Source organism: Mauremys mutica, chromosome 10, assembly GCF_020497125.1.
Source record: "Mauremys mutica isolate MM-2020 ecotype Southern chromosome 10, ASM2049712v1, whole genome shotgun sequence".
Lineage (NCBI taxonomy): Eukaryota > Metazoa > Chordata > Testudines > Geoemydidae > Mauremys > Mauremys mutica.
Window position 1 is genome coordinate 35,909,109 of NC_059081.1, and position 12,465 is coordinate 35,921,573.

Consider the following 12,465-nt stretch of genomic DNA (forward strand, 5'->3'; position numbering starts at 1 on the left):
GGGCACCCCTACACCCATGGGACTGGCCTGAAAACCCGTGGCAACGTATTCACGTTGACTTTGCTGGCCCCCTTGAAGGAAGCATGTTCTTGGTGGCAGTAGATGCCCATTCTAAATGGCCAGAAGTCTCTATAATGCAGTCCACTACTGCAGAGAGTACTATCCAAAAACTACGAGGACTCTTTAGTCATTTTGGTCTGCCAGAACAACTTGTGAGCGACAACGGACCGCAGTTCGTCTCTCAGGAGTTTCAAAATTTTATGAAGGCAAATGGATACACCACATCACGTCAGCACCATATCATCCGTCCACCAACGGATTAGCTGAAAGATTTGTGCAGACAATGAAAAACGCTTTGAAATCAGCAAAGGGACAACACTCCATTCAAAAGCGTCTGGATACCTTCTTACTTTCCTATAGAAACACACCTCATGCTACGACCCAGGCTTCCCCAGCCTTTCTAATGATGGGACGACAGCTGCGCACTTGCTTTGATCTGCTGAAACCTTCTGAACCCAGACAAACTGTGCAACATCAGCAGCAATATCAAGTAATCAGACGGGCACCCAGAGCAAAAGACCGAACCTTTAGCCCAGGGCAGCCAGTTTTGGCTCGGAATTATACTTCAAGAGCTAAATGGGTCCCGGCCACAGTCATCACTCAAACAGGACCTGTTTCCTATACAGTCCGGACTGCAGAGAATCTTACCTGGCGGCGACATGTAGATCAGCTGTTGCCACATCATGCCAGTCTTCAGGACCCATCTGCAGTTGAGGGGTCTGACTTCACCCCTCCTGGTGAGACACCGAATCATGAGTCACCTGTTCCTGACTGTTCTCCTCCATTACTGCCGGCAGCTGAGATACCCCTTTGCCCAGCATGAGCTGATACCACCTCCTCACCTATTCGTGCTGCGGACCCTGAGCCCCTAATACTTTCGGGTACAACAACACCAGAAGTTCGCCGTAATCCACCTAGAGACAGAAGGCCTCCTCATCGGCTGGATCTTTAGTTAGGGCGAACCCACGGTTATGGGGCAAAATAATCCCCAGGGTTTAGCAGGGAATGGAGGCAGTCTACCCTCCTTCTCTAGTTTAGTGTGTGTTTTATTTAGGGGATGTTCTTATTGGGGGGGAGGAATATGTTGTGTATTTGGTTGTCATGGGTTTTGTTACTATGGCAACTGAGTTAGACTATTAAGGGATAGCTCAGCCGGTTGAAACCGGCTGAGTGAGCTCTCTGTTTCTGTAAATAAAATGGAGGTTTTGGTTAGCTGTCTGCTCTCTGGCCTCAAGTGATTGCTTCCTACACCGGCTGCCCCTAGGACATAACACAGGGAATGGGAGCTTCTTGCACCCTCTCTTCCCCTTGTATACCCTGAACCAGCTAGGATGAACCTGGCACACAGTGAGAGAACTGAAGGACTTGCATTCTGATATGTCCTGTATGTTTTTAAAAAATAATTTGAGTATTTTCAAAAGCAGCTTCTTCCTGGATTTGATACATCTTCCTTTTTGTTTACAGTATAACTATTAGGGAAGCAGAAGGTGAATCCATTCTTAATTAGCTGGTTATTTGTTTTTTTGGGTCTGATGCCATCAATACCTACAACATCTGGTTATGAATTTATAATTTATTTAGGGCCTTGCATGTAAATGAATGTGATTTTACTGTCCTCTGTTTAAGAGCAGGCACATAGGTTTGTAAATTTCCACAATTTGACTTTAATATTTATTATATAACTTATGGCATTTGCTTCCTGAATGACTGAAGGCTGTGGTTACTTTTAAGGTTACCAGTTTAAAAAGCAATAAGCAAACACACTGGACTATTTTCTCTCATATTTTCTGGTGTCAGAGAGAAAAATCCGTCTGGAATCCTAGAGGTTTGTCTCTGAATTGATTTAGATAAAATCTGACAATCTAACCCGTTTTAGCCCCTTGAGTGCCATGTCTGTGGCACACTCATGCTGCAGTTCTTAGCTAATTTGACAGGAATAGCTGAGGCCTAGCTGTCCAAAATGTTGCCCACATGAGAAATTCAGACTACACAATTCACAGAAACTTTCGGTAGAAACAAAGCTCCTTCATGCTTCCACACTTATGAAGAGCAAATGTAATATATTGGCATGTTTTTGATCCATCACTATAGCGTCTAAGTGCTCCAATAATAAAAATAAATAACATATTACATACTAAAATATATACAGTATTATAGAGCCAGTATGAAGCATTTAACTACACTATAATATATTTCAGAAGGAATGTTTAATTAGAAATAAATGTTAAAATCTAAGTTCAGGCACTGGTGCTTTATATCTGGTAAAAACTATGAGACTGATATTTCGCTGTTGTAAATTGGCATAGCTACACTGAGTTCATCAGCTTAGATTTATACCAGCTAAAGATATGCCCCCATCGCTCTTGTAAGAGCAAATAAACTTAGACAGCTTGGAGAAGGTGTGGGTCATGTTGTATGTGACACTTTCCATGGGTACCCAGGGTACCCAGGGTTGTGAGGCACCTTGCTACCACCTGCCCTTAGCATCAGGAAGCAGTGTCTGTGCCTGCCAGAGGTCAGCTCCCCAAATCTACAAGCCACACAAACACTCCCCGCTAGGCCTTGCAGGCCCCACTGTCGCCCTACATGTTAGTGAGCCCTCCAAGCAAACCTCAAGCCCTTCAAGCATCTCCCTGAAGTGCCTAACCCCTGGTCCACTGGACTCTCACAGTATTAACCGATCCTCTGCTCCCAAAGAACCAGGACAATCCAGCTTACCAATTGCACCTCAGATCACTGTTCTGTTTAACACATGCACTTATACTTCATTTCACTATAAACAAATCTAAGTTTATTTAACAAAGCATATTTAAGTAGTAGCAACTAGATCAGGGGTTCTCAAACTGGGGGTCAGGACCCCTCAGGGGGTTGCGAGGTTATTACATGGGGGGTCATGAGCCTCTATCCCAAACCCTGCTTTGCTTCCAGCATTAATAATGGTGTTAAATACGTTAAAAAGTGTTTTTTAATTGATAAGGAGGGGTCACACTCAGAGGCTTGCCATGTTAAAGGGGTTATCAGTACAAAAGTTTGAGAAACACTGAACTAGATGTGTTTTTATTTTATATATAGAAACCATTTGTTTCAAATACAACAGGCATTCTAGAGTCTAGACTTAATTAACATGATAGTCTCATGCTGAACCAAGTATTTGCTCACCCAAAATCCCTACAGTGCTTTACAACCAAGCAGCCTGGGACTCTTCCTTCATGAGACATGCACGCTGTCAGTTTGCCTCCTAGGTGAAGAATTCAGTGTCTCTCTTTTCACTTCAAGATATACCAGACCAAGTGTTTGTCTTTATTCATAAACAGGACAACCCCTGCTGTCTGTTTCATCCTGTCAATTTGCTCCCTTGTAGATTTTGCAATCTCTAAATTTGCCCCAGCTCAGTCCGCAAACAGGCATACAGCGTGAGGCACTGTACATAAATGGCCAGATAAGTATTAGTTACCTTCTGCTTGAAAGGAACATCTCAGAGGTATGTCCCCTCTTGCAGCCTTGCCTTAACTCTGAGACCTTAAGAACATAATTTCGCTGTATAGATACATACACTCCCTAAATATTATTCAAACATATATTTTGCAATGATTATGCTAATTAATGGGTTACTGGCTCTCACCAGAAAACTCATATGCTACCCTTTGGTGAACTATTATGCATAGGATGACCAGGTGTTTGATTTTCAACCAAAACACCCGGTTGAAAAAGGATCTGGTAGCTCTGGTCAGCACCGCTGACTGGGCCGTTGACTGTCCAGTTGGCAGCGCCATGCAGCGGGGCTGGCAGACTCCCTGCGAGCCTCTGCACTGTGCGGGTCCCAGGAAGCAGCCAGCATGTCCCCCCCTCCGGCTCCTATGCGTAGGGTGTGCATTTCTCTCACCCCAAGCGAACCACGGACAATGGGAGCTGTGGGGGTAGAGCCTGCGGACGGGGGAGTGCACAGAGCCACCTGGCTGTGCCTCCGTGTAGGAGCCAGAGTGGGGACATGCCACTGCTTCCTGGAACTGTTTGAGGTAAGCGCCACCCAGAGCCTGCACCCCTGATCTCCTCCCGTACCCCAACCCCAACCCCCTGCCCCAGCCCCAATCCCCCTCCCATCCTCTGAACCCCTCAGTCCCAGCTCAGAGCACCCTCCTGCACCCTAAAACCCTCATCCCCAGCCCCACCCCAGAGTCTGCACCTCCAACCAGAGCCCTCACACCGCCCTGCACCCCAACCCCTTCCCCTAGCCCAGAGCCCCCTCCCACACGCCAAACTCCTCAGCCCCAGGCCAGAGCCCACACCCTCAGCTGGAGCCTCACCCCCTCCCACCTCCCAGCCCGGTAACAATAAGCAAGTGATTGACGTTGGGGAGAGTGAGCAACAGAGGGAGTGGCGAATGGAGTGAGCAGGGGTCAGGGGCGGCTCCAGGCCCCAGCACGCCAAGTGCGTGTTTGGGGCGGCATGCCGCGGGGGGCGCTCTGCTGGTCGCCGGGAGGGCGGCAGGCAGGCCGCCTTTGGCGGCTTGCGGGTGGAGGGTCCCCTGGTCCCACGGCTCCAGTGGACCTCACACAGGCATGCCTGCGGAGGGTCTGCTGGTCCCGCGGGACCGGCGCCCAGCAGAACGCCCCCCGCGGCATGCCGCCGTGCTTGGGGCGGCGAAATGTCTAGAGCCGTCCCTGGCAGGGGTGAACCCTCGGAGAAGGGGCGGGGCAAGGGTGTTAGGTTTTGTGTGAGTAGAAAGTTGGCAACCCTAATTATGCAGATATCTGACTTGGGATCACTGTACAACCCTAGGTATTCCCTGGGCCCTCTGCCAGTTGGCATCAAGGGGCCCCTGGGTCATAGTGTACAGTAAGCTTGTTGTACCTTAAATACATCACTGAAGTAGCATTGCTGGTAGGAGAAGATTTAGTCAGACATGTGGGTCATAGATAACCCTCGGCTTTCTATTTTTCAAAGTTACTCTGATGAGAGTGCCTGTCAATACTTCATTTAAAGAAATCAGCCTGCTTTCAAGGTATAGGTCATTGATACATGTGATGTTTAGAAATGCCTTCAGCCCTCTTTCCTGTATTCATGCCTGACAAATTTACTGCATGCCAGACACCAATAACCTGCCTGCTTGAATGATGCAAAATATAAAGGGAAAAATTACTTTAACATCTGTACATTAATTATTTCAATAAACACGAAGTTGAAACAAGTATGAAACTACGACAGGTTTCCATAGTTGGCTTTTTTATCTCCATTGTCAAATTCTATTCCTAAATCTTAACTATGAGAATAAAAAAAGTGTCCAGAGGCTCTCTGCTGTCTAACATTTTGATTTTCAGTTAAATATAGTCTTCTCATTTCTAAGGTTGGTCTGGACATCACTCCAAATTATTACAGAGTTCAAATCAAAGTCCTTGTTTAGGGTTTGCCCCCTTTTCAAACAACAAAAATAAAATAACTAAATACATTTAATCATGTATTTGATCATATTAAAGGTGATCACAAGACAGAGTCAAACACTTATATGTTTGTCTGCTGCCTAGCACAAATTATACATAGATGTTCATTGTTTGCTCTCAGGAACTAGATGAACATCTGATCTAATATAAGAAATTAGACAAACATATATTAAGGTTGAGAAACAGAGAGAGAGAGAGAGGGTGGGCATGCACATTTGCAGATGAAACCACAGGTTTAGGCTGAAAAAGTGTATGCAAATAGTTTTGCACATTCCATTTTCTCAGGCGTATGAGAAACAACAGAATAGTCAGGAAGCTACTTTCCTCAGGGACCGTCAGGTCCAAGTCTCTCATTTCCCGATTCTTCTTCCCAGCCTCTACCATTAACATAGACCAGGGAGACTTGAAGCCTGAGCTGTGCCCCACAGCCTGGAACGCCTGCAGAGGAGTGTTAAGTCCAGGGCCAGATTTAGGGGCAAGTGAGCCAGGCAACTGGCTGGGGTGCCAGGCTTGGGGGGCACTGGGCTCGGGGTGCTGTTTTTGTTGTCAGCGACAAAAGGGAAAATAGAATGTTTGAGGTATTCCATATGCGGATTCATTTTTCCCTAACCTCCTAGAATGTTCTGGACCTTTGTAGAATCTCGTGGAACCTTCAAAAGATATTCAAAAGTTTAACAAATGGAGGGGGAGGGGTGCGAAAGATGTTCCTCGCCTAGGGTGACCAGCCATCCCGATTTTATAGGGACAGTCCCGATTTTTGGGTCTTTTTCTTATATAGGCTCCTATTACCCCTCACACCCTGTCCCGATTTTTCACACTTGCTGTTTGGTCACCCTATCCTCACCTGGGGCACAATTTGATCTAGAACCAGCCCTGGTTAAATCCTTACAGGGAGGTGGAGTCATGGACACCATCCCTCACTTCTCTTCCCATTTACCACTCCTGCCACCCCAGTCTTCCCTGCCTCCAATCCTTTTCAAATCTCCTGGCTTCAGAAGAGGAGAAGCAGCCTGGAGATCAGCTCCATTGTAATGAACCTATAGCTCAAAAGAGCAGATCCAGCTTGTCAGGCAACACCCTGGTGAAACCTAGTAGGTCATCTGGAGTAGACTGCCACGGCACCCCACTTCTCCTTGCATGAATTTCCCACACAGACCCCATCATGCTCCCAGACCACATTTTGTTTGTGCTCCTCACTCCCCTGTCACATTCAGTTTTTGAAACATCAACCTTAGATCTGTCAGTGTTAATATGTATCAGCAAGGATAAACGTTTAAAGATAAGTATGGCTGTTCAACACAGGACATAAGACTGGGTCACTCTTCCAGTCCGCTGCTTTTGCAGGCAACTTTATCATACAATCCCATTCATAAACTTCTCATGCTCCATCTTAAAACTGGTTATGTTGACTTAACTGTTTATTCCCTTTCTTTTTACCATTTGTTTGGGTGGGATATGCCTTTAATAGCCTTAGCTCTAAGTTAACAACGTTATTTATGTAGGAATAAATACAAATGTGCACACAGAAATACAAACGCACACACACTAAAGATTCTATCTATTTTATTACATATAGATATTCTGTTTGTGTGGGATAGATAGGTCTCTGTCTCTCGTCTCTCTCTCTCTCTCACACACACACACACACACACACACATACTTACTTTCAATCAATTCTTTACACATATATTTTGTTCTTTCCTAGGAGATGGTAAGCTTCCATCTGTCTTTTTCTTTCCTGCAGGGAGAGAATTACTTCAGAAAGGGCATTTTCCCAGGCCAGAAACCTAAGGAGAACAGAGAGTTTCTTTACTGGATCTCTCCTCCATAGATTTCGGGTCTGACGTGAAGGTTTTTAAACTTTAATTTTAGCTTTAGCTTTCTTGGGAAGCATGTTTACATGGTGGTGGTGGTGCTATTGAAAAGAGATTTTTTTTTCATTTTTCTACTGCTGAAGTAGAAACTGGAGTTAATTTTTAACATTTTTGCAATTCACATTGGCCTGTTTCATTTATCCAGGGAATTAAATCACTTGAGTTCTTAGAAGTGCCTTCATCTTTTCTGTTTATGTACGTGCCTGGTTGAAAGATCACTAATTGGTTGAGGAAAACTCCCTTATATTTGAAGAGCAGATTCACATTTTTCAGTGTGAAGGATTTTTTATTTCTCATGGGACACCAACTTGTAAAGAGAGGTGTTGACAACCCACTGGAGAAAACTAATGGTTCACATTCCTCACAATGAGACAGAGCTACTCATTCTTCAAAAAAAATCTCAAAAAGTAGTATGTTTTTAATCACCCTGACCCAGCGACCCATGAGGGATTTAAATTGTCCAAAGCAGCTCCAAAGTTTGGACATTCATTGGGGGATAAACAGTACATATACTTAATATAAATATGCTAGAAGTGCAGTACTCAGGTTTAAATAATCAGCATCGTGGAGCTGGGGATTAACATTGAAGTCTATGTACACAGAATTAACTGCAGCCTGTTATCTGGCTCTAAAAACATAACTGAATTGGAAAAGCATCAAAATTTAGGATGAATGGTTATAGAGAGAGGGTGTTTCTTGCCCTTTTTGGTAAGAGGATTTGGGGTGTGTGCTTATTTCTTCCTTCAGTCAGAAGATGACAGCTTAGCTAAGGAAGTGCAGACAACAGATATAGAGAAGAGATGGAAGAAGAGGAGAGAGAGAGAGAAGGAAAATATTAGGATAGCATAGAGCAGCTGATTCAGAGATAGGTCATCACGTTCACTCTTCCTTGCTTGCTACAGCTAACCTGGCAGCAGAAAGAATATTTTCTACACTAGGCTTTGATTAGCATGAGTAACGATAGAGTATTAATTCCCAAAAGATTATTAGGGATTCAGGGAGGGTAGGCAATTGTTCATGTAAGCAGCTGCAGACAATATTTTAACAACTCAGCAGATTTCTAAATATTTTCACCTGAAAGTTACATAGCATAACTTCACAATATGCAGTTCACTGATATTTTGCATTGCCAAACCTAGGCTGTATATGAGTTATATAAATAATATATTTTCATGCCTAGGTTCTTTAATGCAATATTATAGCATTTCCTCAAAAGCCCTGCTCATACCCCTTTTGTGCTAGTATACTCCAGCCATACAATATAACTTCTGATACATCTTGTAAAACTATTGTATTATGCCTTCCCCTTTTCATTTTGGTCCCTTATAATAAGTAAATCATTACTTTAATACCAAGTAACTTTGGAGCCAAGAGCAACCATGAAGTGAAGGAATTAAATTACAACACTGTCTTCACATTTTCTGAGATGGTATCAAGACAATCAGCTTACAAAGTAGTGTCATTCATTGAAAAGCCATAGACCTCGTGAAAATCCTTGTCCCTCAGGAGAAAAAGAAGTGTCCAGCTAGAGACAAGAGGCCTGATTCTCGGATATGCTAAGGCCCTTTACAATGCTCTGACACAGTAAAGGGGCCTTACAGTGGGCAGAAATGGCCCCCTGAGAATACGCTGTACAGAGTGTACCGCATCATGGCTCTTCTCTGCTTCCCAGGGCTCATACAGAGCTATGATAAAGTGTAAGTTATAGAAGTCTCAGGACTGCTCTAGCGTACACCAGGGGATGGGGAGGTCTCCAAATGGCCCCAGAGCATGAGGGGTGCAAAGATTTCTTACAGTAACCTTGGCTCCCCTTTCTGCCTACGGCTTGAGTGTCAGAATGGAGTAACTGAGAAGCAAGCCTATGGTGCAGAAGAGGAAGAAAAGAAATTCTAACTAGGGCAATCTCTTCCCCTCCTTTCCTAGGATGAGGGCTGAAGTAGACAATCAGGATTCCAGTGGCTGGGAACTAGAGAAGTCTCATTCAAAACAGTCAGACTAAACCTGGCACGTGTTGACTCTTGTTGCATAAATCACATGCATTACACTTACTATATAATGATAAAGAGAACTGTATGGAACCTGAAACCAGGCCACTGTATCTCTAATGTATTGTAACCTGACACAGCCCTGGCTAATGTCTTCATTTGAGTGCCAAGCGAGATCACAGCAGTGACCCAAGAAAGCTGTTTCACCTAATAATTGTAATTTTAATTCCCTGGACTGAAACTTGATTCTGATCAAGGGAAGCTCTTCCTCATCACCCCAACACATGAAGGACACTGATGAGCACTATCTTCTGGGCTAATAAAGCTCTATTAAAATGACAATATATTAACCAATGAAAACAAGTGCAACAAGACATCACTTTAAAGGAAACCATATGGCTATAACTGGAGAACCCCATCATTACTAGTAGAATCAGTCAGTAAGCCATAAACTGTTACACAGAGTACTAAGCAAGCTTCCGGCGTTCCGGCAATAAAATAGTGTTGGACCTGCTCTGGACTGTACATGCCTGGATTTACTTTCAGCAAGACAGTACAACATGTATCACAAATAAATCTACAAGAATCAAAGGCCTAGATTCTCTGGTGTACTCTGAAACCCTTTGTGCCACCTTGGACAGAGGACAGAAACCGGATGGATTTCACTAGCTGACAATTCCCCAGCATGCAGGAATCCTCACTATAGAACCTGTCTAGCAATCATAAAGCTTCGGTAGCTGGTTCCTTCAATCCTTTTCCTCAAGCCTCAGCACTGGAGGTAGAAGGGAGCACTACTATGCTACATCTCTTCTCAGCTGGCAAACAGCTGCTTAGCAGCAATTAGAACCCTAAAACTGCTCCAAACTATATCGGAGGCTGGCATAAAACTGGCTTGAGAATCAGATGCATCTAGCAGAGACTGCTAGACTTAAATGTTCATTTTTTGCCGAGTCTTGGCCCATTTCTTTAATCATTACAAATGTTTCTCTGGTATGAACTATAATCTATTCCACCTTTTGCTCATCTTCTATTGTTTTTGTTTTTTTAAGTCATGAACATCTCTTTTGGTTTCAACTTCCACACTCCTCCAAACCTTTGGAAGAGTACAGTAATTTAATACTGGATTAATAAGAATTTTATTTACCACTATGGATTTTTTAAATAATCTTTAACCACAGTACACATACTAGTTAAAAGAAGGGGCTGGGAGTAGTCCACAAACCAGCATGTTAAAAATCAATGGGAAAAAAAACACTTTAGACTTCATTCAGGCTCAGCATCAATCAAGCCTGGAAAGCTTGGAGAATATTTCCTTTCACAAACTTACTCATCACCTGACACTCTTACCAGCTCTTTCTTCCGTCTCAACTTCCCTTTTTGAACACATCTTGTCTCTGCTGAAGCATGCTTGCTCTCCCCAATGAACATTCGTAACTTGGAGACTGCTAAAAACTTGTTTGTGGTCTGTATTTCAGTCTTCAAATTAGTCATTTTGTTTTCTAACCTGCAGTTTTGAAACTAGTAGCTAGCAATTCAATATAATTCACATATAGAATTCTCTCTTGCACCAAGCTCATTTTTCCTCAAAATTCTCAGTGTTCCAAAAAAGTTTGTCAATGAAATGTCAGCCAACTATGTAAATTAGGAGATGAGATTTTGAAAAATCCCTGTGTCTGGAGGACACGTTACAAGAATATTTTCTTCCCCAATGTCAATGTGCAAATAATTACCATACCGCTCCATTAACCTCAGCTTCAAAGCACTTCAGACATTGCCTAGTTGGTCATCACAGCATCCCTGTGAGACAAGGAAGCTTTACTATTGTATTTCACAGGTGGGGAAACTGAGGCAGAAAGGTCTATGTTTACCAAAAGGAAGATGCCTGGTTTTAAAAAAATGTGCAAGCAAAAATATACCCACAATTACCATGTTTGCACATGCAAATGGAGTGATGTACATAGCTATTTATTTGCCTGGCAGTTTACATATGCAATCATTATGCTTGGACTTTTTTGCACATGGACTGAATTCTCCATTTCTGAATAATTGCCCTAAGTGACTTACCTAAGGCTACAAGATAAGTCAGTTTCAGAGGGGGGAAAGACCAGGAGGTTGAGTTAAGGATATCCCAGTCCCACATACTCTTTGAATGTACTTATTCATCTTACTATTATTTAATATTGTATTGCAATAGCATCCAGAGGCTCCAGTCAGGATTAAAACTCCAATGTGACAAAATAATTTATAAACATATGTGAAGAGATAGCACCTGCCAGAAAGAGTTACCATGGAAAAGCTCTGTTTTTTCCAAGTGCTAGGTGCATTTACAAACTTACTAGATTCTGGATGCTGTCATTCTGCCACATTCCTTGTTTCTCTGTTTGGCCCGGGGCCTGGGGTATATCTATGCATAATTAACCCATATCTGTGGGATCCACGCCTACATTTGAGTATCCCACTGCATTGCCATATGACCCTCATACCCATGCCAATGCATCTACACTGCTCTATGCAGACATGAATCAGATGGATTGGAGTTTCAGATCCAAGGATCCCAGACCCAATCAAAATCTTCTATACAGGTTGAAGGAAAATATGAGTTAATTTTTTCTTCCAGACTTTTTAAATGCTCAGTATTGACCAAAATACTGCGAGTAGGACCTGCCTGTTTTCCATGGTTCATCAGTGTGGCTGATTTCTAATTGTGCAGTACTTGCAAGAAAGGGGTGTAAGGTCCACAAGTCTAATATCCCTAACCCAGCTTTCTGAGAGAGAGAGAGAGAGAGAGAGAGAGAGAGAGTGAGTGTGTGTGTGTGTGTGTGTCAGACAGACAGACATCTCTGCCCAAAACAGGTGACAGCTTAGGCTCTGAGAACCTGGAGTGGGTGCTCCTGGTGGCCCACAAGGTGAGAGTGGGAATACAGGTGCAGTTGAATTGTGACACTTTTCTTGCACTCTTGCTCAAGTCCAATCTCTTGCTCTTCTCACACTACAGTTTTACCAGAATCCAGCTGTGTTCCTCTGGCCAACTAACAATGTTTGAGGTAGGCCTTTTTCTTAGTGCTGGGCTGGCCATAGCTAACATGATATAGGGTTAACTGTTTCCAG

General features: G+C 43.5%; 1 long non-coding RNA gene across 4 annotated transcripts in view; it reads right to left on the reverse strand.

Moving 5' to 3' along the window:
- LOC123378852 overlaps nucleotides 1–12,465 on the reverse strand; it is a 133,345-nt gene that overhangs the window by 82,947 nt on the left and 37,933 nt on the right. For 2 of the 4 annotated variants that reach the window (XR_006582762.1, XR_006582761.1), the window contains exon 3: nucleotides 7,163–7,236. The exons of the other annotated variants lie outside the window; for them this stretch is intronic. This is a non-coding gene — a long non-coding RNA (uncharacterized LOC123378852). The remainder of the gene's footprint in view (nucleotides 1–7,162; nucleotides 7,237–12,465) is intronic. 4 annotated transcript variants of the gene reach the window in all.